Here is a 16189-nt window from a genome sequence, read left to right as displayed (position 1 = left end):
GGGCTAGATGGGGGAGACAGGGCTAGATGAGGCTAGATGGAGCTAGATGGGGGAGACAGGGCTAGATGGGGGAGACAGGGCTAGATGAGGCTAGATGGAGCTAGATGGGGGAGACAGGGTTAGATGGGGGAGACAGGGCTAGATGGGGCTAGATGGAGCTAGATGGGGGAGACAGGGCTAGATGGGGGAGACAGGGCTAGATGGGGCTAGATGGAGCTAGATGGGGAGACAGGGCTAGATGGGGCTAGATGGGGAGAAAGGGCTAGATGGGGCTAGATGGAGCTAGATGAGGGAGACAGGGCTAGATGGGGAGACAGGGCTAGATGGGGAGACAGGGCTAGATGGGGAGACAGGGCTAGATGGGGAGACAGGGCTAGATGGGGAGACAGGGCTAGATGGGGAGACAGGGCTAGATGGGGAGACAGGGTTAGATGGTGCTAGATGGGGAGACAGGGCTAGATGGTGCTAGATGGGGAGACAGGGCTAGATGGTGCTAGATGGGGAGACAGGGCTAGATGAGTCTAGATGGTGCTAGATGGGGAGACAGGGCTAGATGGTGCTAGATGGGGAGACAGGGCTAGATGGTGCTAGATGGGGAGACAGGGCTAGATGGGGCTAGATGGGGAGACAGGGCTAGATGGGGAGACAGGGCTAGATGGTGCTAGATGGGAGACAGGGCTAGATGGGGAGACAGGGCTAGATGGTGCTAGATGGGAGACAGGGCTAGATGGTGCTAGATGGGAGACAGGGCTAGATGGTGCTAGATGGGAGACAGGACTAGATGGTGCTAGATGGGAGACAGGGCTAGATGGTGCTAGATGGGGAGACAGGGCTAGATGGTGCTAGATGGGGAGACAGGGCTAGATGGTGCTAGATGGGAGACAGGGCTAGATGGTGCTAGATGGGAGACAGGGTTAGATGGTGCTAGATGGGGAGACAGGGTTAGATGGTGCTAGATGGGGAGACAGGGCTAGATGGTGCTAGATGGGGAGACAGGGCTAGATGGTGCTAGATGGAGCTAGATGGGGAGACAGGGCTAGATGGAGACAGGGCTAGATGGGAGACAGGGCTAGATGGTGCTAGATGGGGAGACAGGGCTAGATGGTGCTAGATGGGGAGACAGGGCTAGATGGAGCTAGATGGGAGACAGGGCTAGATGGGGAGACAGGGCTAGATGGGGAGACAGGGTTAGATGGTGCTAGATGGGGAGACAGGGCTAGATGGTGCTAGATGGGGAGACAGGGCTAGATGGTGCTAGATGGGGAGACAGGGCTAGATGGGGCTAGATGGGGAGACAGGGCTAGATGGGGAGACAGGGCTAGATGGTGCTAGATGGGAGACAGGGCTAGATGGTGCTAGATGGGAGACAGGGCTAGATGGGGAGACAGGGCTAGATGGGGAGACAGGGCTAGATGGTGCTAGATGGGAGACAGGGCTAGATGGTGCTAGATGGGAGACAGGGCTAGATGGTGCTAGATGGGAGACAGGGCTAGATGGTGCTAGATGGGGAGACAGGGCTAGATGGTGCTAGATGGGGAGACAGGGCTAGATGGGGAGACAGGGCTAGATGGTGCTAGATGGGGAGACAGGGTTAGATGGTGCTAGATGGGGAGACAGGGCTAGATGGTGCTAGATGGGGAGACAGGGCTAGATGGTGCTAGATGGAGCTAGATGGGGAGACAGGGCTAGATGGGAGACAGGGCTAGATGGGAGACAGGGCTAGATGGTGCTAGATGGGGAGACAGGGCTAGATGGTGCTAGATGGGGAGACAGGGCTAGATGGAGCTAGATGGGAGACAGGGCTAGATGGGGAGACAGGGCTAGATGGGGAGACAGGGTTAGATGGTGCTAGATGGGGAGACAGGGCTAGATGGTGCTAGATGGGGAGACAGGGCTAGATGGTGCTAGATGGGGAGACAGGGCTAGATGGGGCTAGATGGGGAGACAGGGCTAGATGGGGAGACAGGGCTAGATGGGGAGACAGGGCTAGATGGTGCTAGATGGGAGACAGGGCTAGATGGTGCTAGATGGGAGACAGGGCTAGATGGTGCTAGATGGGAGACAGGGCTAGATGGTGCTAGATGGGGAGACAGGGCTAGATGGTGCTAGATGGGGAGACAGGGCTAGATGGGGAGACAGGGCTAGATGGTGCTAGATGGGGAGACAGGGTTAGATGGTGCTAGATGGGGAGACAGGGCTAGATGGTGCTAGATGGGGAGACAGGGCTAGATGGTGCTAGATGGAGCTAGATGGGGAGACAGGGCTAGATGGGAGACAGGGCTAGATGGGAGACAGGGCTAGATGGTGCTAGATGGGGAGACAGGGCTAGATGGTGCTAGATGGGGAGACAGGGCTAGATGGAGCTAGATGGGAGACAGGGCTAGATGGGGAGACAGGGCTAGATGGGGAGACAGGGTTAGATGGTGCTAGATGGGGAGACAGGGCTAGATGGTGCTAGATGGGGAGACAGGGCTAGATGGTGCTAGATGGGGAGACAGGGCTAGATGGGGCTAGATGGGGAGACAGGGCTAGATGGGGAGACAGGGCTAGATGGTGCTAGATGGGAGACAGGGCTAGATGGTGCTAGATGGGAGACAGGGCTAGATGGTGCTAGATGGGAGACAGGGCTAGATGGTGCTAGATGGGAGACAGGGCTAGATGGTGCTAGATGGGGAGACAGGGCTAGATGGTGCTAGATGGGGAGACAGGGCTAGATGGGGAGACAGGGCTAGATGGTGCTAGATGGGAGACAGGGCTAGATGGTGCTAGATGGGAGACAGGGTTAGATGGTGCTAGATGGGGAGACAGGGCTAGATGGTGCTAGATGGGGAGACAGGGTTAGATGGTGCTAGATGGGGAGACAGGGCTAGATGGTGCTAGATGGGGAGACAGGGCTAGATGGTGCTAGATGGAGCTAGATGGGGAGACAGGGCTAGATGGGAGACAGGGCTAGATGGGAGACAGGGCTAGATGGTGCTAGATGGGGAGACAGGGCTAGATGGTGCTAGATGGGGAGACAGGGCTAGATGGAGCTTGATGGGAGACAGGGCTAGATGGGGAGACAGGGTTAGATGGTGCTAGATGGGGAGACAGGGCTAGATGGTGCTAGATGGTGCTAGATGGGACAGTGTTAACTTGAGTAGAAGGCCAGGGGGTAAAGGGTCCCTTTCACACTACTCTATGGTATGTTACTATAACACTCTTCCTTCCTGGTGGGCATGGAAAAAAGGAGGCTTCTGGGATTCATATGTATCTCAGGGGTGATGTTTTTCCACTGTGTTCTCTGTAGAGTACATGGTGCCTGCCAACTGGTACCTCATGTAGAGAGTGGAGACATATGCAATGGCTTTGTGTTGCGATTTCATCTTGTAAACTAGCCTGAAATGTACTGTTAAATGGATCAAGGGAGTTTCGATTGTTGGCAACAAAGACACTAGAGTCTCCCCCAGAAAAGATCAGTTGTGTGGTTCATCTGAGTTAATTACATTTCTACAATACAGTGGGGGAGGGCAACATGTTCAGCATATGGGATATGGGAAGTCTGGTCGCAATTAATCAGGTGTCAAGTCATGACAAAGGAAATGTGTGTTTGCAATCACACGCTACATGGTTCCCTAAACAGCCTGACCACTTAATGAAGACGTTTGTCATTTTCTGTGAGTACTACAGCTCCAGACACTGCAGCACACGCACACACACACACACACACACACACACACACACACACACACACACACACACACACACACACACACACACACCATAACCATAACCATATGGCTAATACAGCACTGTGATTTCACACACACCATGGAATGTGTGATATAGAATAGGCCTAACAATAAAATTAGAATTTGAGGCAGATTAGTTGACATACTCTGTTCTGTGGTGAATGGGAACGAATGGAGGACGGCTCTGTGGTGAATGGGAATGAATGGAGGACGGCTCTGTGGTGAATGGGAATGAATGGAGGACGGATCTGTGGTGAATGGGAATGAATGGAGGACGGCTCTGTGGTGAATGGGAATGAATGGAGGACGGCTCTGTGGTGAATGGGAATGAATGGAGGACGGCTCTGGGATGAATGGGAATGAATGGAGGACGGCTCTGTGGTGAATGGGAATGAATGGAGGACTGCTCTGTGGTGAATGGGAATGAATGGAGGACGGCTCTGTGGTGAATGGGAATGAATGGAGGACGGCTCTGTGGTGAATGGGAATGAATGGAGGACGGCTCTGTGGTGAATGGGAATGAATGGAGGACGGCTCTGTGATGAATGGGAATGAATGGAGGACTGCTCTGTGGTGAATGGGAATGAATGGAGGACGGCTCTGTGGTGAATGGGAATGAATGGAGGACGGCTCTGTGGTGAATGGGAATGAATGGAGGACGGATCTGTGGTGAATGGGAATGAATGGAGGACGGATCTGTGGTGAATGGGAATGAATGGAGGACGGCTCTGTGGTGAATGGGAATGAATGGAGGACGGATCTGTGGTGAATGGGAATGAATGGAGGACGGCTCTGTGCAGGAAATGATAGAATAGTGCCAGTTGACCAGAAGCTTCAACCTGCCGTTGTTGAGCTGCTACTGGACATACTGTACTAACAGATGATTGGTCTATAGCTCCTGTACTAACAGATGATTGGTCTATAGCTCCTGTACTAACAGATGATTGGTCTATATCTCCTGTACTAACAGATGGTTGGTCTATATCTCCAGTACTAACAGATGATTGGTCTATAGCTCCTGTACTAACAGATGATTGGTCTATATATCCTGTACTAACAGATGATTGGTCTATATCTCCAGTACTAACAGATGATTGGTCTATATCTCCAGTACTAACAGATGATTGGTTTATATCTCATGTACTAACAGATGATTGGTCTATAGCTCCTGTACTAACAGATGATTGGTCTGTAGCTCTTGTACTAACAGATGATTGGTCAATATCTCCTGTATTAACAGATGATTGGTTTATATCTCCTGTACTAACAGATGATTGGTCTATATCTCCTGTACTAACAGATGATTGGTCTATAGTTCCTGTACTAACAGATGGTTGGTCTATAGCTCCTGTACTAACAGATGGTTGGTCTATATCTCCTGTACTAAGAGATGATTGGTCTATATCTCCTGTACTAACAGATGGTTGGTCTATATCTCCTGTACTAACAGATGATTGGTCTATAGCTCTTGTACTAAAGTATGATTGGTCTATAGCTCCTGTACTAACAGATGATTGGGCTATAGCTCCTGTATTAACAGATGATTGGTCTATATCTCCTGTACTAACAGATGGTTGGTCTATATCTCCTGTACTAAGAGATGATTGGTCTATATCTCCTGTACTAACAGATGATTGGTCTATATCTCCTGTACTAACAGATGATTGGTCTATAGCTCCTGTACTAACAGATGATTGGTCTATATCTCCTGTACTAACAGATGATAGGTCTATAGCTCCTGTACTAACAGATGGTTGGTCTATATCTCCTGTACTAACAGATGATTGGTCTATATCTCCTGTACTAACAGATGATTGGTCTGTAGCTCTTGTACTGAAGACGGCTCTACATCACTTTGTTAACAATGTGAGGCGTGTGTGTGTGTGTGTGTTAGTTAACGTTTTCCCATGTACATGACCTCTAGTCTATAGAGTCTATATAATGACAGAGGTTTTTGATTCCCCAGTGAAAGGACCATTATGTAAATGCTCAATTGAAATAACCCCCTATAGCTCTTACAATGATTTTTAATTGAATGCCAAATTAAATTGCTATCAATCACCTGGCAGGAGTATAAAAGGAACCCGTCATGCTTTCTGTAGACTGTGATATACTCAGACAGTGTAGTAGGCCTATATGGACTAACACAAACACTGGATAGTAGCCTATGTGTCTCAATTCTCAGTCATAGTGCTGTCTGTCTGTCTGTCTGACAGTCTGTGGAGCACCAGGAAGTGTGTTAACCCACATTCTGGGGGGACAAAGGGGTTGTTTTTAATCTGCCAGCGTGTGCGATGCAGGCGTATTGAGGGGTGTGTGTGTGTGCAGTGCAGGCACAGGGAGGGGTGGGGGAGAGAGGGAGGGAGGGGGAGGAGGTGGTAGACAGACTGGGTGTAATGAAACACTGTTTTCACCGGCACCTCAAAGACTTTCCTGAACGGATTAGGCTACACACACACACACACACACACACACACACACACACACACACACACACACACACACACACACACACACACACACACACACACACACACACACACGGCAGGGTGAATACTGCCTTACATCATAATGAGACTGAGCCTACATACAGTGTCATTGATACACTATGTCATTTGAACATTACAATTGACTTGTTCCTATCAGACAAGACAATAATGCATTCTTAGTGTCTGTATTCTAAATGTATGCTGTTAATTGTTGTCCTGTGAGAATATGAAATGTTGATAGTGTTTTATACTGTACTGTAGACCTTTAATGTAGTACAGCTGATTTACTGACTGGTATGTATAATATCTCCTAGATTCTCACAACTTTAATGTAGTACAGCTGATTTACTGACTGGTAGGTATAGTATCTCCTAGATTCTCACAACTTTAATGTAGTACAGCTGATTTACTGACTGGTAGGTATAATATCTCCTAGATTCTCACAACTTTAATGTAGTACAGCTGATTTACTGACTGGTAGGTATAATATCTCCTAGATTCTCACAACTTTAATGTAGTACAGCTGATTTACTGACTGGTAGGTATAATATCTCCTAGATTCCCACAACTTTAATGTAGTACAGCTGATTTACTGACTGGTAAGTATAGTATCTCCTAGATTCTCACAACTTTAATGTAGTACAGCTGATTTACTGACTGGTAGGTATAGTATCTCCTAGATTCTCACAACTTTAATGTAGTACAGCTGATTTACTGACTGGTAGGTATAGTATCTCCTAGATTCTCACAACTTTAATGTAGTACAGCTGATTTACTGACTGGTAGGTATAGTATCTCCTAGATTCCCACAACTTTAATGTAGTACAGCTGATTTACTGACTGGTAGGTATAGTATCTCCTAGATTCTCACAACTTTAATGTAGTACAGCTGATTTACTGACTGGTAGGTATAGTATCTCCTAGATTCTCACAACTTTAATGTAGTACAGCTGATTTACTGACTGGTAGGTATAGTATCTCCTAGATTCCCACAACTTTAATGTAGTACAGCTGATTTACTGACTGGTAGGTATAGTATCTCCTAGATTCTCACAACTTTAATGTAGTACAGCTGATTTACTGACTGGTAGGTATAGTATCTCCTAGATTCTCACAACTTTAATGTAGTACAGCTGATTTACTGACTGGTAGGTTTAGTATCTCCTAGATTCTCACAACTTTAATGTAGTACAGCTGATTTACTGGCTGGTAGGTATAGTATCTCCTAGATTCTCACAACTTTAATGTAGTACAGCTGATTAACTGGCTGGTAGTTATAGTATCTCCTATATTCTCACAACTTTAATGTAGTACAGCTGATTTACTGACTGGTAGGTATAGTATCTCCTATATTCTCACAACTTTAATGTTGTACAGCTGATTAACTGACTGGTAGTTATAGTATCTCCTATATTCTCACAACTTTAATGTAGTACAGCTGATTTACTGACTGGTAGGTATAGTATCTCCTAGATTCTCACAACTTTAATGTAGTACAGCTGATTTACTGACTGGTAGGTATAGTATCTCCTAGATTCCCACAACTTTAATGTAGTACAGCTGATTTACTGACTGGTAGGTATAGTATCTCCTAGATTCTCACAACTTTAATGTAGTACAGCTGATTTACTGACTGGTAGGTATAGTATCTCCTAGATTCTCACAACTTTAATGTAGTACAGCTGATTTACTGGCTGGTAGGTATAGTATCTCCTAGATTCTCACAACTTTAATGTAGTACAGCTGATTTACTGACTGGTAGGTATAGTATCTCCTAGATTCCCACAACTTTAATGTAGTACAGCTGATTAACTGACTGGTAGGTATAATATCTCCTAGATTCCCACAACTTTAATGTAGTACAGCTGATTTACTGATTGGTAAGTATAGTATCTCCTAGATTCTCACAACTTTAATGTAGTACAGCTGATTTACTGACTGGTAGGTATAGTATCTCCTAGATTCCCACAACTTTAATGTAGTACAGCTGATTTACTGACTGGTAGGTATAGTATCTCCTAGATTCTCACAACTTTAATGTAGTACAGCTGATTTACTGACTGGTAGGTATAGTATCTCCTAGATTCTCACAACTTTAATGTAGTACAGCTGATTTACTGACTGGTAGGTATAGTATCTCCTAGATTCTCACAACTTTAATGTAGTACAGCTGATTTACTGGCTGGTAGGTATAGTATCTCCTAGATTCTCACAACTTTAATGTAGTACAGCTGATTAACTGGCTGGTAGTTATAGTATCTCCTATATTCTCACAACTTTAATGTAGTACAGCTGATTTACTGACTGGTAGGTATAGTATCTCCTATATTCTCACAACTTTAATGTTGTACAGCTGATTAACTGACTGGTAGTTATAGTATCTCCTATATTCTCACAACTTTAATGTAGTACAGCTGATTTACTGACTGGTAGGTATAGTATCTCCTATATTCTCACAACTTTAATGTAGTACAGCTGATTTACTGGCTGGTAGTTATAGTATCTCCTAGATTCTCACAACTTTAATGTAGTACAGCTGATTAACTGACTGGTAGGTATAGTATCTCCTATCATATCAACCAATCACCTTTAGACATGATTCTTTCTATTCTCTGTTCTTCCTTCCCTCCATCTCTCCCTCAAACAGCCTTGAGAAAAAAACATATTGCAGTCTAAGGCACTGCATCTCAGCGCTTGAGGCGTCACTACAGACACCCTGGTTCGAATCCAGGCTGTGTCACAATCGGACGTGATTGGGAGTCCCATAGGGTGGCGCACAATTGGCCCAGCATCGTCCGGCTTTGGCCGGTATAGGCCATCATTGTAAATAAGAATTTGTTCTTACTTTCCTTGTTAAATATATATACATTTGAAGTCGGAAGTTTACCTTAGTCAAATACATTTAAACTCAGTTTTTCACAATTCCTGACATTTAATCCCAGTAAAAATTCCCTGTCTTAGGTCAGTTAGGATCACCACTTTATTTTAAGCATGTGAAATGTCAAAATAATAGTAGAGAGAATGATTTATTTCAGCTTTTATTTCTTTCATCACATTCCCAGTGGGTCTGAAGTTTACATACACTCAATTAGTATTTGGTGGCATTGCCCTTAAATTGTTCAACTTGGGTCAAACGTTTCGGTTAGCCTTCCACAAGCTTCCCACAATAAGTTGGATGAATTTTGGCCCATTCCTCCTGACAGAGCTGGTGTAATTGAGTCAGGTTGGTAGGCCTCCTTGCTCGCACACGCTTTTTCAGTTCTGCCCACAAATTTTCTATAGGATTGAGGTCAGGGCTTTGTGATGGCCACTCCAATACCTTGACTTTGTTATCCTTAAACCATTTTGCCACAACTTTGGAAGTATGCTTGGGGTCATTGTCCATTTGGAAGACCCATTTGTGACCAAGCTTTAACTTCCTGACTGATGTCTTGAGATGTTGCTTCAATATATCCACATAATTTTCCTCCCTCATGATGCCATCTATTTTGTGAAGTGCACCAGTCCCTCCTGCAGCAAAGCACCCCCACAACATGATGCTGACACCCCCGTGCTTCACGGTTGGGATGGAGTTCTTCGGCTTGCAAGCCTCCCCCTTTATCCTCCAAACATAATGATGGTCATTATGGCCAAACAGTTCTATTTTTGTTTCATCAGACCAGAGGACATTTCTCCAAAAAGTCTTGTCCCCATGTGCAGTTGCAAACCGTAGTCTGGCTTTTTTATGGTGGGTTTGGAGCAGTGGCTTCTTCCTTGCTGAGCGGCCTTTCAGGTTATGTCGATATAGGACTCGTTTTATTGTGGCTATAGATACTTTTGTACCTGTTTCCTCCAGCATCTTCACAAGGTCCTTTGCTGTTGTTCTGGAATTGATTTGCACTTTTTGCACCAATGTACGTTCATCTCTAGGAGACAGAACACGTCTCCTTCCTGAGCGGTATGACGGCTGCGTGGTCCCATGGTGTTTATACTTGCGTACTATTGTTTGTACAGATGAACGTGGTACCTTCAGGCTTTTGGAAATTGCTCCCAAGGATGAACCAGACTTGTGGAGGTCTACAATTTTTTTCTGAAATCTTGACTGATTTCTTTTGATTTTCCCATGATGTCAAGCAAAGAGGCACTGCGTTTGAAGGTACGCCTTGAAATACATCCACAGGTACACCTCCAATTGACTCAAATGATGTCAATTAGCCTATCAGAAGCTTCTAAAGCCATGATATTTTTCTGTAATTTTCCAAGCTGTTTAAAGGCACAGTCAACTTCAGACCACTAGAATTGTGATACAATGAATTATAAGTGAAATAATCTGTCTGTAAACAATTGTTGGAAAAATGACTTGTGTCATGGACAAAGTAGATGTCCTAACTGACTTTCTAAAACTATAGTTTGTTAACAAGAAATATGTGGAGTGTTTGAAAAATGAGTTTTAATGACTCCAACCTAAGTGTATGTAAACTTCCGACTTCAACTGTATCCTTGGAAGAAATTTCCAAATGGCTGAAGGTACCACATTCATCTGTACAAACAATAGTACGCAAGTATAAACACCATGGGACCTCACAGCAGTCATACTGCTCAGGAAGGAGACGCGTTCTGTCTCCTAGAGATGAACGTACTTTGGTGCAAGAAGTGCAAATCAATCCCAGAACAACAGCAAAGAACCTTGTGAAGATGCTGTAGGAAACAGGTACAAAAGTATCTATATCCACAATAAAACAAGTCCTATATCGACATAACCTGAAAGGCTGCTCATCAAATAAGAAGCCACTATCCCCAAACTGCCAGAAAAAAGCCAGACTACAGTTTGCAACTGCACATGGGGACAAAGATTGTACTTTTTGGAGAAATGTCCTCTGGTCTGATGAAACAAAAATAGAACTGTTTGGCCATAATGACCATCGTTATGTTTGGAGGATAAAGGAGGAGGCTTGCAAGCCGAAGAACTCCATCCCAACCGTGAAGCACGGGGGTGGCAGCATCCTGTTGTGGGGGTGCTTTGTTGCAGGAGGGACTGGTGCACTTCACAAAATAGATGGCATTATGAGGGAGGAAAATTATGTGGATATATTGAAGCAACATCTCAAGACATCAGTCAGGAAGTTAAAGCTTGGTCACAAATGGGTCTTTCAAATGGACAATGACCCCAAGCATACTTCCAAAGTTGTGGCAAAATGGTTTAAGGATAACAAAGTCAAGGTATTGGAGTGGCCATCACAAAGCCCTGACCTCAATCCTATAGAAAATTTGTGGGCAGAACTGAAAAAGCGTGTGCGAGCAAGGAGGCCTACAAACCTGACTCAGTTACACCAGCTCTGTCAGGAGGAATGGGCCAAAATTCACCCAACTTATTGTGGGAAGCTTGTGGAAGTCTACCTTAAACGTTTTACCCAAGTTAAACAATTTAAGGGCAATGCTACCAAATACTAATTGAGTGTATGTAAACTTCTGACCCACTGGGAATGTGATGAAAGAAATAAAAGCTGAAATAAATCATTCTCTCTACTATTATTCTGACATTTCACATTCTTAAAATAAAGTGGTGATCCTAACTGACCTAAGACAGGGAATTTATACTGGGATTAAATGTCAGGAATTGTGAAAAACTGAGTTTAAATGTATTTGCTAAGGTGTATGTAAACTTCCGACTTCAACTGTATATTTTTAAATTAAATTACTCCACGCACGCAGGAACACACACACCTCACCTCTAGCCAGAGAGGAATGAACAGTTTTGTATTAATGGCCCTATGTGACATTATGCTGATATATAATTATATATTGTGTGTGTGTTTGCATGCGTACGTGTCCTCAGCCCTCAGTACAGTCCTAGAGCAGAGGAGATGTGGAACCTGTGTGGAGGCTCTCTGTGTTGTGTGTGTGGATTTCCCATAAAGCATTCATATGTACGGTACCTTTCTCCTCCTCTCTTCCCGCTCTGTGATGATGAAGCGGTTTTAGATTTAACACTAAATAATACATGCTCTTTCACCGATTCCCGCTCACAACGCTTTTATGTTTTATATGCCGGCTTCTCTCTCTCTCCTGCTCTCACTTCATCTCTCCTCCTCCACCCTCTCTCTCTGCCTCTCTCTCTCTCTGCCTGTCTCTCTCTCTGCCTCTCTCTCTCTCTCTGCCTGACTCTCTCTGCCTGTCTCTCTCTGTGCCTCTCTCTCTCTCTCTGCCTCTCTCTCTCTCTCTCTCTCTCTCTCTCTCTCTATCTCTCCCACCCCTCCCCCTCTCTGTCTATCTATCTCTCACTCTTTCTCTGCCTCTCTCGCTCTTTCTCTTCCCCCTCTCTCTCTGTCTCTCGCTCTCTCTCTTTCTCTGTCTGTCTCTCTCTCTGTCTCCATAGTAACTGTGTAGGGCTTGAGGTCAGGCCTGTGTAGTTGGAGTGTGTTAGCTTTTCTCTGCTTCTGCCTGCCTGAGAGCAGCTGCTGCTGATTGCTTCATGGGGAGGCATGCGTCCCAAATGGCACCCTATTCCCTATGCAGTGCACTACTTTTGACCAGGGCCCATAGGGCTCTGGACCAAAGTAGAGCGCTATGTATGGAATAGGGTGCTATTCAGGACGCATCTCAGGAGAAGGGTAGATGGCTTGTCTGATGTGATTTAATCAAACAGAGAGTTAGAAGGGCCAGATTTATAGGTTACTTAGAATAGTTACTGAATGAGCTAACTACAGTTATAATGTCCTTGTTTTATGTTTAGAAAAATATCTGGTTATAAATGCTTGTTATCTGTCATGCTCTTTCCCACAAATGGGAAAATAATGGCTTGTTTCACTGGTAGTTATGATAAGGTATTCATAGTCATGAAGTGTGTGTGTGTGTGTGTGTGTGTGTGTGTGTGTGTGTGTGTGTGTGTGTGTGTGTGTGTGTGTGTGTGTGTGTGTATTTTTCTAGATATTTTACCATAATAAGACACACACACACACACACACTGTCCTGTGTGTTGTCTTCTCTTTATGCCTTTGGAGTATCTCTTTGTTTTTCTGTTTTGATGAAATATCTAATAATAAGTTCCTTTTAAGTTATATTTTTTGTCCTTTTTTCACTCAGGTGAAAGAAATTATTGCATGTACAGATGTAGGATCTTTATTTGATGACTCTTTAGTTGCTGAGAATTTTCCTGCACAACAGGAAATACAAATGTGTAGTGTATTTGAGTTTTAAAAGGCTTCTAAAGTTTTAGATTTCCTCTTTTAAATATCAAACTTGATTTGCTCTAATGAAAAAATGTATGAACCTCTACAATTAATTAGAATCCACATAATAACTCACATTTCCTGTTGCTGCAGGATTATCTTCCTGCTGTAGCAAACTGGCTCAAATTAAGATCCCACATCTGTAAAAAGTAGATTTCTAGGGCATGCAGAACAAATGCCATGTGAACTAGATACCCCTGTACATTTTACAACCCTTACTACCTCACACTACGGCATTTTTTACATTCCTCTGTGCCATTTCCCTTCTCCTAGATCTTCCTTTATGTCAGGACAGATACATTATGGTGGGATGGCCAAGCTTGCGTCTAATGTTCATTCATTTGTGTTCCAGGTCTGAAGTCCTTCTCAGCAGTCAGAGTGTGTGGATATCTCCAACTGGAGGACAAACCCCTTTGATTGGATTCCCATAGGTAAGAGCAACCTTTAAGTATCAGTCATCGCTGAAATTGATTATATTTGTTGGAGAATCAGTATGTTCCTTAACATTTATTTGTTTAATATATTTATTTACACTTTCATATGTTGCTCTCAGCACTGTCAAACGACAGTACAGTATGTACTGGACTTAACTAACTACTGGCAACTACACTGAGTATACAAAACATTAAGAACATTGAGTTGCACCCCCCATCCCCCCCTTTTGCCCTCAGAACAGCCTCAATTCGTTGGGGAATGGACTATACAAGGTGTTGAAAGCGTTCCACAGGGATGCTGGCCCATGTTGACTCCAATGCTTCTCACAGTTGTGTCAAGTTGACTGGATGTCTTTTGGGTGGTGGACCATTCTTGATACACACAGGAAACTTAGCATGAAAAACCTAGCAGCATTGCAGTTCTTGAAACAAACTAGTGTGCCTGGTACCTACTACCATACCCTGTTCAAAGGCACTTCAATATTTTGTCTTGCCCATTCACCCTCTGAATGGCACACATACACAATCCATGTCTCAGTTGTCTCAAGGATTTCAAATCCTTCTTTAACCTGTCTCCTCCTCTTCATCTACACTGATTGAAGTGGATCAAGTGACATCAATAAGGGATCATAGCTTTCAGCTGGAGTCACCTGGTCAGTCAATGTCATTTAAATAGCATGGTAATCTTAATGTTTTGTCCACTCAGTGTATGGACGGACATACAGTCTCTGGATTCATTGCAGTGCCAGTTGCCACACTCAGAAAGGAAGAGTGCTATGTAAAACCATTTGTCCTGTAGGAGAACCCTCTGAAAAAAGACTCAAGATAGAACCCTTACAGTGGAACCAGAGGTTCTACGTGGAACCGAAAAGGGTTCAATATGATCCAAAAATAGTTCTATCTGGAGGGTTCTCCTACAAAGACAAATAGTTCTATCTCAAACTTTTTCAGAGTGTTCTCCTACAAGGACAAATGGTTCTATATGGAACTTTTTCAGAGGGTTCTCCTACAAGGACAAATGGTTCTATATGGAACTTTTTCAGAGGGTTCTCCTACAAAGACAAATAGTTCTATCTCAAACTTTTTCAGAGGGTTCTCCTACAAGGACAAATGGTTCTATATGGAACTTTTTCAGAGGGTTCTCCTACAGGACAAATGGTTCTAAATGGAACTTTTTCAGAGGGTTCTCCTACAGGGACAAATGGTTCTATATGGAACTTTTTCAGAGGGTTCTCCTACAGGACAAATGGTTCTATATGGAACTTTTTCAGAAGGTTCTCCTACAGGACAAATGGTTCTAAATGGAACTTTTTCAGAGGGTTCTCCTACAAGGACAAATGGTTCTATATGGAACTTTTTCAGCAGGTTCTCCTACAGGACAAATGGTTCTGTATGGAACTTTATTTCTGAGAGTGCACTTGCCTTGCCTCAGTCTCTTAGTAGAGGTTGTTGGGTTTATTGTTGTTCGGTAGCTGGCCGGTTGTTTGGGGGTTACTGGTCGTTGGTTTTGTGGCCATCACTTATCTGTGGTCATCTCATCAGTGGTCATGAGTTCAGCCAGAGAAGGAACCCTGCAGGGTGAATCCATACAGGCTCAGTGTGTGTATGTGTGTGTTTGTGAACATGTGTGTGTCTGTGTTCACCACAGGGAACAGAATCAGATACCAATGAACTTACAGTAAAACACAGTGTATGCCTTTGATGTGAATCTGGTCTAGTCAGTCAATCCACAGCAGATAAGGCCCACTCCTCAGGCTACAGTGGGCATTTCAATGTTATGATGTTACAGCATACGCACCAATTCCCTTTCTCTTAAAGGGCACAGTGGTTTGGAGGAAAAATGAAGTCCCAAAAATAGCTTTTAATCATGGACCATAGTTCTGTCTGTGATGGAGTCATGTTGTTGGGGACTAACAGTCTGTCTTTTAAAGTACATCAGCCGTTGTCACTAAGTACTTTCACTAGTAGTGTTTTATTGAGTTATTGATCTTTTTAAAAGCAGAAAATGTGAATTCCCTGAAATAACGTAACACTTTATTACGAGCTGTCAGTGTCTCACTTACATTGACGTCAACAAATACACACTAAGAAATCTGTTTCTGTTTAGCACCATCTTTTCTCTGCAGGTTCCAAATCAAGATCAATGTACATTCTCTCTTAACTGCTTTGTGCTGTATTGATCGGTGGCTATACATTCCGGTGGCCAATCTGGGTAGATCACATTGGATTTCATTGATATGCAGTGGCATTACACTGGAAGGTAAAAGCTATTGATGAACAGATAGGCTACATGTGGCCTCAGAGCCTCGGAGCGTGACACTGTGTTT

General features: G+C 44.2%; 1 protein-coding gene across 20 annotated transcripts in view; it reads left to right on the top strand.

Annotated features, from left to right (window-relative positions):
• The window catches only part of LOC115188372 (neuronal cell adhesion molecule), a 139447-nt gene that overhangs the window by 55557 nt on the left and 67701 nt on the right, over positions 1–16189 (top strand). For all 20 annotated transcript variants that reach the window (XM_029747170.1, XM_029747165.1, XM_029747166.1 and 17 more), the window contains exon 2: positions 13781–13859. The gene's annotated coding sequence lies outside the window, so the exon portion shown is untranslated. The remainder of the gene's footprint in view (positions 1–13780; positions 13860–16189) is intronic.

This window comes from Salmo trutta, unplaced genomic scaffold (assembly GCF_901001165.1).
Source record: "Salmo trutta unplaced genomic scaffold, fSalTru1.1, whole genome shotgun sequence".
NCBI classification, from domain to species: domain Eukaryota; kingdom Metazoa; phylum Chordata; class Actinopteri; order Salmoniformes; family Salmonidae; genus Salmo; species Salmo trutta.
Note: the sequence above shows the minus strand (reverse complement) of the source record. Positions and strands in the feature narration are given on the sequence as shown.